The following is a 10090-nucleotide window of genomic DNA, read 5'->3' as shown; positions in this document are numbered from 1 at the left end:
GCTCTGTTCAAGTCTTCATAAGCATATGGCTGGCAATTGGAGTGCAGCCTAAACCCTCATTAGCATAAAGCTGCGCATGCGTAAACTGCAGGGCGGCGCAGGCAAGAAGCGCGAAAATGCTGGCAAGAAGAACCAGGAAGCAGGAAGCCGGCGCCATCTTGTAATGGCGGGAGCGGCTCCCGACAGAAACCCAGTGGATGAATTCTCAGAGAGGATCACCCCGTCTGAGCAGGAATAGGGCCCTTATAGAGTTAAGGGAATAAATCTAAACAAGAAAGTTAAAAGACCAATGCAAGTAACTGAAGAAAATACTAGGGAATGGAAGAAGACTCTAATCACTCAGCTTGACAAATAGGTCTTCACGCAATCAGATGTTTCTTCGTAGCGAAGGACAACATCAAATGGAGACATGGCCTACAGAATGGGAGAAGATATTTGCTAGCTAGACGTCGACAGAGGATGAATAGCTAGCATATGTAGCGGGGTATGATGGTGCCCACCTTTAATCCCAGCAACTGAGAGGCAGAGGCAGGCAAATCTCTACGTTTCAGGATAGCATAGTCTACAGCTAGTTCCAGGAGAGCCAGGGCTACACAGAGAAACCCTGTCTCAAAAAAAAAAAAAAAAGTATAATATACAAAAATTCATCACACTAAACACCAAAAAAAAAAAAAAAAAAAAATCAACAACCCAACTAATGAATGAAGCAACAGAATAAGCTGATAGAACTTAAAATTAGTCAGTGAACATGAAAAAATTTCACTATTATTCACCATCAGAGAAATGTAAATGAAGATACCGCTGAGATTCTATCTCCTCCCAGTCAGAATGGCAGCCATCAGAACTGTCAGTGAGGATGTGAAGGGCACCCTTCTGCTGGTGGGAATCTAAATTAGTCCAGCCACTATAGGAATCAGTACGAAGTTTCTCAAAACACTAAGCAGTAAACCTAAGACATGACCAACCAGTCCTGGGTATTACCCAAAAGACTCCAAGTCAACACATCCCAATGTTTATTGTAGCCTTATTGACAACAGCTCTGTCACGGAAGCAGCCCAGGTGCCCATCAACAGAGTAAGAAAGAAATAAAGTCACAGCCATAAAGGGGAACAAAGTTAGCCCATTTGCAGGAGAGCGGAGACAACCACATTACATTTATTAAGTCAGTCTCAAAAGACAACTGTCACACACGATGTCTCTAATTTGCGTGTCCTCAACTTTATAGATAAATGAGATCAGTCAGCACAGATAGCATGAAAGTGGAGGCAAAACTGTCCAGGGGAACAAAAGGGGCTGGTGAGAGAGAGAGGGGTGAGAAGGCTAGCAGGGTGGAGGGGAGCACACGCAGTGTACGTTACGTGTGTGTGTGTGTGTGTGTGTGTGTGTGTGTGTGTGTGTGTGTGTGAAAAATGACCTTTTGCAACCTGGTAAAATAAAATAGAAGTTAAAACCAGAGAGGGAGAGAAAAAGAACAATTCCCTGGCCTTGTCAGCTATGCCAACCGAGTACAGTCTCTGACTAGAGTTTGAGAGGGCAGCTCACTCTCTTTGAGGTAGTACACCTTATGATCCATTTGTTTCTCCTGGGTCTGGCCGTTTTGTGTGAGGTGCTGTGGGCCACCGGAGTCAGGCCCTGACGGTCTGAGAGGCAGAACAAGCCCCTGAGGAAGGTCTAAGCAGCTTGGTCTGACAATGAAAAGGTAGATGATTTCATGTTCAGCTTTGCCGGTCTTGTCTCTCTCTCTCTAAAGTGTTGAATGACACAGAATTCTTTTGTATTAATATTTTTCTTGTTAAGTAAGTTTATAGTTGCTGTGCATGATAGCCTGCACCACAAGCAGACAACAATAACCAAAGCCCCAAATTTACAGGTATGTTTTAATTCCTCCATAATGGGAGGTGCCCTTCTTTCTCTTTCATCTGCCTTCTTCTCTCCCAAACCTTCCCTGCTTAGGGGAAGCACTAGCCATGATATTGACATACGATGCTTGTAAACAGAAATTCCTAAGAAGAAGCTGAGTCTCGTTGTGAACAAAGCCTTCTGGGAAGAGTTTGTGTCTGTAGAGCCTAGCGGACTGACGGGGATTTCTGTCCTGTGCAGAGATTGGAACTTCGTAGGTTCAAAGGTTAATCTTTCGTCTTGAGCTAGCTTCAGCCTTCTGGAAAGCTGTTCCTTGCCCCGCCCTACCTGAACTAACACCTTGTGATAATAAATTTAAAAAATCTCTTAAAAGCTATTAACTTCAATCTCTCCAGGCTGTTAACTTAGAACTGACATTGTGTCATAATAAACCTCTCAGAAGCTGCCAACTTAGCAGAACATGATCTTCCACCGGCCCAGGAATTAAGGCTGTCACCACACAACAGGCCTATGAAAAAACTTCCCGTCCCCACGGATCTGCCGGCCTCCCTGGGGCGCCCGCCAGCACCCGCCTGTGCTTTTAAACTTGATTTTATGATTTTTTGTTTGTTTGTTTTGCTTTTGTTCTGCGAATCTAGAAAAAACTTTATGAAACTGCACATTGAAAGGCAGTTTCCATTTGGGGTCCCTGAATCTGTGCTTCTGAGCTGTGCTGTAGAATGCATATTCCTGGGCCATGGTCTGGAATTCAGGCTCTAGAATAAACCATGTCTTTTATTTCTGTGAGGTGACGATGTCGCTTTTGCCGAAGTACTTTTAAGAAACCGATAGAAACGTCCATAAATGCCACATTCTTCAAGTTTCACGGGCACTGCCATTGCTGCTGATAGCATGGGAGTTCTCACAGTATTTGGAAGGAAAACAAATATTGTCACACAGGCTTTATGTTGACACTGTCAGAAATCGAGAGTGTTTCTCCAGACTCTGACCATCTCTAGCATTGTAACTCACTTTTATTCAATATATTGTGTTGGAGATGAGTTTGCACCAGCAAGGCTGTGCCTCAAGGAGGGATTGTAGTCAATGTTCTATTGCTGTGCAGGGACAGAAAGGAGAGCGTTTAATAGGGGCTAGCTTACAGTCCGTTCTCTTCCTGGTGGGGAGCATTGCAGCAGGCAGGCAGACATGCTGGCTGAGCTCTGCAGGCAGCAGTGTCTTTCTTTGTCCGGCAATAGTCTGGGATGAGGCTGTCTGTCGGTTTCCAAACAAGAACAGAGGTTCTGCTTCTCTTTGACAGGGTTGGAGTGATCAGGGTGAGGCCCACGTGCTAGGCGAGGCTCCAGGTCTCACAGCGGGAGGCGAAGTGACTAACTGGAAAGGGAGAATGCTCAAATTTCAGTCTATCCTAACCTCCTCCTCCGGAGCTGCTAAAGGGAGAGCTCCCAGCACCTGTCCTCCACAGCGACCTGCTTTTCACTTGCTTTAGGAAACTGCCACCATATTTTCTATGCAAGGACAGCAGAGGGAGAGAGTCAGAGCACTCTCTCTGACAGGGTGAGTTGGAAGAACTCACCCTGCCAGAGTTCCTCAGCATGGAGGAGGCCCGAAGCAGCATCCCAAGACGGCACACAGAGACACTGAGTTGTATAGCATGTGTGCGTGTCCCCCTCAGGACATGCACTACCCCACATGTAGACTATTTTAAAATTTTAATGCAACTCTCTCTGTCTTTGAACTCTCTATGTAGACCATACTGGCCTTAAAATCACAGTGATACACCTGCCTCTGCCTCCTGAGTGCTGGGGTTAAAGGCCTGAGCTACCATGCCCAGCAATACCTTTCAAAATGTTTATGTGGGGAAAAAAATAATCAAGCACACACATTGTGTTAAGGGTCCTCTAGAGAAATAAAAGCAACAGAATGAACATACATTACAATAGGGATTTATTAGTTTGGCTTGCTGAATAGCTGCTGAGTCCAAAATGCTGGATGCCTAATCAGTTCCAATCTGGTGCTGAGGTTGTGCAGGGTTCGCGGAGCGCCACTGGTCTTCAGCCTGTGGTGCGAGCTTAAAGAAGGTAGCTCTGATATAAGAAAAACAAGACGCGAAAACCAAGGGCAGATACGGCAGTGGGGCAGAGTGCGGTGTAGGTGCAGTCGGCTTCAGGACTGGAGGAAACACGGACACTCTTCTAGAAACGGGTGGTTTTCCCTCCTGCCTTCTAGGTCTTCCTTGCTGCTGGGAAGGGCTGTCCTCTCTGGAGGAGGGTCCTTCCCCTCAGGTAATCTTCCCCAGTTCAGTTGGTAGAGTGCCTGCCTGGCATGCCTGAAGCCCTGTGTTCTGATCCCCATAATTGCATAAAACTAAATGTAACAGCACATGCTTGTGACAGTAGGATTTAGAGTCAAGGCAGGAAAATCAGAAGTTCAAGGTCATTTACTACTATGTACCCTACATAGAAAATCTGGTGTGAGCCTGAACTACATGAGATCTTGCCTTAAACAAAAGAAAGAAAAGAAAAGAAAGAAGCAACATTTAATATTCTACTTTAAGTGGTTATCTGGTCTTCCTTGGATTGTCCGGAAACATCACCTCTGCCAGGATTCTCAAATGTTCTCTGGAATCCTGCTGGCAGCAACTTCCCATGTTTAAAATACTTTGTGAAATCAATATAAAAGGGGTCAAGCTGTATTTTCAGATCAGGACAGAGTATGTTCAAGGTGCCCGTGAGCATGTGAGCACAAAGTGAGGGGCCAGTGAGATGGAGTTCCAGGCTGGCTGAAGCCTGAGAATCCTTAGAGTCACTGGGAAGGATGCTGACAATCTCAGATACACAAATACATGACACTCAGGGCTTGGCTGTCACTGATTGGTGGCTTGGCACCACATTTAGAAATGAGCTGTGTGTCCCAGCCTGGCAGAGCTATCAAGGGCATAAAGATGAAAAGAACGAAATGGGAGTGTTGATACCAGAGCAGTTTCCGCTCGCCTTTCTTCTCTTTATTTTCTTCCCACCACACTGAATTAATGAATGAAAACCTCCCAGATATCAGAACTGGAAAATTAGGGAAAAAGTACTGAAATGGAGGGGGAAATTACCATTAACCACTAATACTCACAGCTCTGGAAAGATGACATGGAAAGGACTCTCGGATCTGTTGACTGTCTTCCGCCTCTGTCTGGAAGGAGTGAGTACCCTTTGTGACACTGAAACATTTTACGCTACAATTTAATTTTCCAGCCATATTGGTACCATTTCGGTACTTAGTAGCTACATGTGGGTGATGAAAGCAGTTATAGAGTTGAAATATGACTATTCCATTGCCACAGTAAGTTCTTTTGGAATACTTTACCTCTGTCCAATTATTATCCATTCTTTTTTTCCTTCATCCCTCCCTCTTTCCCTCCTTCCTTCCATCCTTCCTTCTTTCTTTCCTACACAGGGTTTCTCTGTGTGGCCTGGCTATTCTGGAACTTGCTCTAGGCCAGGCTGGCCTCAAACTCAGATCCACCGGCCTCGGCCTCTCCGGGGATTAAAGGCGTGTGCCACCACCATCCAGCTGCTTACTTTCCTCTTTGTGAATGCCATTTACTGTCACACCATAACCATTACGGCATCCTTAAAAGTTTCTTCCGTAAAGTTTGTCTGAGACTAGCTTAGGTATATGAAAATATGTATTTTCGGCACAGAGTATCTCATTAAAATAACTGCCTACAATTTTTATTTAAGACAATTCATATGGAAATAGAATAGCTAAAACAAAGCCTAGTGTTCTGGTGCATGCCTTAATACTAGCACTCAGGAGGCAGGATTGTGAGTTCAAAGCGTGGGCTACAAATGTTTTGTGTTTTGTGTGTGTGTGTGTGTGTGTGTGTGTGTGCGTGCATGTATGTGTGTTTGTGGATAGTGTTGAGGATGGAACCCCAAGCCTTATGAGTATCTGTCTGAATGACAATAAAAACAGCAACTAAAATGAGGTAATTATAGTAAAAATGTAACAATGTTAACTTAGTTCCCAAGACTTACTTATATCTAAGTGGTAGAATTAATTTGGCTAACTATTTTCACAACAGTAATTACTACTTCAAAACTAAAATAAAAAAATCTAAGTGTAGAAATACCTTTATCTTTCAAATGCTGAACCTGTACCAAGCCTTTAATTCGTTTTCCTCCTGTGATCTGAGCCTAATTCAATCATGTAATTAAGAGCTCCATATTAGTGAACGTAATCATTTTCCTGTTAAATCCAAATATTTAACATTTCCTGAAAATCCCCTGGCACATTTCCATGATGACAGAAAGATAGAAATTCTTAATTATCCCTTTGGCTTTAAAGGACATAATGGTGCAGGCTTTAGAAAAAGCCCCAAGTGAGTCATTTAAAAGGTACAAAGCTTAGAAGGCACCAGCCCATCCAAAAAATAGAGATCACCCACAAGAATGTAATTCGTATTTGTTGTGTGACCACCAGCCATTGGAGGATCCTCCACGAAGTATCTAAAACACCCAGTCACTGGGAAACAAACTTACTCTGGCTTCAGTAAATAGTGATGATATGGAATAACAGTCATTATTCAATACATAATGAGTCCACAAGAAAACTGCCAGAAAATGCTGCCGTTTTAGCTATTTAAACAAACCAATCAACCAGGAATGGACAATGCACATATATATTAATTTCCACCCAAACCAGGCAAGAATAAAAATACTTGGGACTCACTGTAAATATCTTGTTAAGAAAACTAGCAGATGTATCACCAGTCGGTGTGAGGTTATTGGGAGACAGGTCAGGAGTTACAAGCTCTGGCTGTTCTTCCAGAGGTCCTGCGTTCAATTCTCAGCACCCCAAGGTGGCTCACAGCCACGCATAACTGAAGTCCCATGGGATCCGATGCCTCCTTCTGGTGTGCAGATGGGCATGCAGATCAAACACCTATATCCATAAAATAAAGAAAAAAAATTTTTTTTGAGACAGGGTTTCTCTCTTTAGCCCTGGATGTCTTAGAACTCTCTCTTTGTAGACTAGGATGGTCTCAAACTCAGAGATCTGCCTGCCTCTGCCTCCCTAGTGCTGGGATTAAAGGTGTGCACCACCACTGCCTGGCAAAACAAATAAATCTTAAAAAAATAAAACAAAAAGAAATAAAAAGGAAAAAGAAGTACAATTGAAAACCCAAACAACAGCACGTAAACAAAGACAGGCACTGATTTTCTTGCATAGTAGACTGTAAAGGATTAATCCAAGCCTGGGATGGGGCGTCACTTTCTGTCCCGTCACACTTAGACCATGACCTCCATTGCTAAGTATGCTTTCCATGCTCAGAAAGCAGCCGTGAGGGCTGCTCTCAGCTGAGCTCCCAGAGGCTGCTGTAAAGAAAAGGGATACAGAGTTCTTGATACTCACGGTACCTTTCTTCCCATCAACGTTTTTGGAGATCCGACTCGCAACTGGCATTGTTGGCTATCCAAATAAGAACTCCTCTTGCACCTACGCTAAATTTGTAAAGCTTCTGGCCATAAGTGTTTACTTTTATCAAAACTTGAAGGAAACATGTTTTTAGAAGTCTGACTTACAGTGTCCTGTAACAACAAGGCCATGTTTACACAAAAAGGAGCAGGAGGAGGAACGCATGAGCAGTGTCTGCAGCCTTGCTGGCCACGTTTCAGAGGGTGTCACGATTCTGTCTGTGAGTCAGGACATAAGCACAAGTGTTTGGAGAACTGTGTTTTTCTGATGTTGTAGTTTAAGCAATTCTGAAACAGCTGTGGTAACGCACACATGTAATGCCAGCATTGTGAAGTGGAAACAGGAAGGTTAGGAGGTCATCTACATTGAGTGTTCCTAGCCAATCTTGGGAGCGTGAAGTCTTGGCCAAAATGGATGGGGGCGGGGACCACTCTGTAACTTCAGCACTTGGAAGCTGAGACTGTCCACTAGCTCGCCCCACTTAAGAAATAAAAAGACAGACACAGAAAGGAGGAGAAAAACATTATTAGCAAATTCTAACCATACTGGAAATGCTCAGCTTTCTGTGTCTAACCCCTAATTTGATTGTTGAGCAGGGAAGAGCATGTAGAATAATATCCAGACCTGGCATTTTTGTGGCTTAAAGTACTGCCCTGAAACAGGATTTAAATGAATACAGCTATACACTCAGTACTCTGTAGTTTATTCACACTTTAAGGGCAAATATCTTCCTGTAGTTATCATGTGAGAACATGCTGCAATTTTCATTCCCATTCAGTAAGAGCCATGATCCCTTTTAAAATCTGTGCATGTTGGCCAGCTGAATGGGGCTTAGAAAATCCCAGGCTCCTCTCATCTTTAGAACTGAGGGTGCCTGTCTAGGGAGCCGTGTGGTTTTCAGAATGGGAAGCAGGGAACACTGGGACTACATAGAACATTCTTACTGTCCACAAATCATTATCTCCTTCTTAAAGCCCAGACTCTGATCCCGAGTGGTGACAAGGAATGAAAGGCAGCTACAGGATCTTGTGTGCAAGTATTCACACATAAGCTCTTGTCTCTGACATGGCTTTTCCATCGATGCTGGCCAGTGACTGATAAGACCTCCCAACAAATTTCTGCATACCTTATCGGGAAACTTAAAAAAAAAAAGATTAACGCAATGAAGTGTATACATGACACTGCACAGAACTATTTACTGTTAGGTGAATGCATGTTGCGGCTGGGGTGCTTTTCTGTTGTTTGAGACAGGGCTCTCCTTACACTGACTGGACCGAAGGGTCCTCCTGCATCCTGCGAAGTCCGTGCTTGACTTTTAATAATTACTTTGGGGAAATAGTTCAAAATTTCTCTTACCTTACTTGCAAGTATTCAGGCTCCACATGATACGTTTATATTTTATCTTTTTGTCCTAGTCACCAAATTCTTCTTCCTCCTTCCTTCTTTCTTCTCCTCCATTCACCCTTCTCCTTCAGGGACGGTCTGACATGTAGACCGGACCAGCCTGGAGCTGCCACCCTGTTCTGTCTCTGCCTCCCCAGTGCGAGGATTGAAGGCGTTTGCCACCGCACCAGCCCATCCACCTGTTTTCTTTAGCACGTGATACACAGGGAAACTCTGGGAAAATAAAAAAAAAAATATTTTATGTGTCTGTGTGTTTTGTCTGCAAGTGTATCTGTGCATCATGCTCATGCCCGATGCACAGAGAGGCCAGAAGAGGACGTCGGGAGTCAACCTATGGGTGCTGGACCCCAGCAAGCACATGGAATAACGTCCAGACCTGGCCTTTTAATGGTTAAAGTACTGTGTTAAGACGGGCTTTGAATGACTATAGCCACACAGTCAGCACAGGCTCTGTAGTTCACTGACACTTCAAGAGCAAATCTCTTCAAGTGGTTATCACTCCACCAAGACCGGCAGGTGATGTTACCCGCCTGAGCTGAGCCAACTCCATGGCCCCAAGCTCTCAGCAAACTTCACTCTTTAGTCATTCGCTGGTTGCAAAGTGTGTTGATTAGGTGGTAGGAGCTGGAAACGTAAAGATTTCTGTCCTGAAGGAACACGCAGCGCACGGCTGTCCACAGCAACTGAACTGCAAGGGGCCTCATGTCACGGCCTTTCTTCCGTGAGCTCTAAAATCACGTCCGCCCGAACTTCCTAAACCAATCACCAGCTTTCCAAAACCTCAGCCCTCCAAGCAAGAATCCAAGAATAGCCCGGCAGTGGCCCAGCACTCGGGAGGCAGAGGCAGGAGGATCTCTGTGAGTTTGTGTGTGTGTGTGGGGTGTGTGTGTGTGTGTGTGTGAAGAGAGACAGAGACAGAGAGAGAGACACAGTGACACAGAGGGACAGAATCCAAGAATAAAGCCTAAACTCTCCTGAGTGGAGAGGCTCATCGCCTAACTAACGCTTTTGCCGGCCAGTGAGACCCAGCAGTTCCACACACCGCGTCCGGGAGGAGCAGTGCTCGGCTCCTGGGAGTTTATAATTAAGCACCGAGTGTGGAGGGTGGGAGGGAAATGGCACGTAATTACAGAGTTCTGTGGGCGACCGCCTGCCGGGCTAAGTGGCTGAACTGCGAGGAGGGGAGGACGCTTTCCGCATTCTTAAACAAAAGTCGCACAGAAGTTCCAGGAGGAACCCGGGAACGAGGTGTCACCGTCCCCAGGCTCGCCGGGGTTGGGCGGGAGGCGCAGGCGGAGGCTCGGCAACGCTGGCCCCCGGTCCCCCGGGTCTGGGCGGCCGTCCCGGGGGGGGGGGG

The 10090-nt window shown here is 45.2% G+C and overlaps 1 long non-coding RNA gene across 2 annotated transcripts; it reads right to left on the bottom strand.

The window, feature by feature from the left end:
- Positions 1-2802: 2802 nt before the first annotated feature.
- LOC129671777 (uncharacterized) lies at positions 2803-10035 on the bottom strand. Of its 2 annotated transcripts, XR_008719386.1 has the most exons (4): positions 8686-10035; positions 6583-6795; positions 4981-5040; positions 2803-3231 (listed from the first exon to the last, which is right to left on the bottom strand). It is a non-coding gene; the product is annotated as an uncharacterized LOC129671777 (long non-coding RNA). The 2 variants fall into 2 exon arrangements; XR_008719385.1 differs by lacking the exon at positions 2803-3231 and having other exon boundaries at positions 3797-5040.
- Between the last annotated feature and the right edge of the window lie 55 nt (positions 10036-10090).

The sequence above is a fragment of the Psammomys obesus genome, unplaced genomic scaffold (assembly GCF_907164565.1).
Source record: "Psammomys obesus unplaced genomic scaffold, mPsaObe1.curated_primary_1811, whole genome shotgun sequence".
Lineage (NCBI taxonomy): Eukaryota > Metazoa > Chordata > Mammalia > Rodentia > Muridae > Psammomys > Psammomys obesus.
This window is presented reverse-complemented; position numbering and strand designations above follow the sequence as displayed.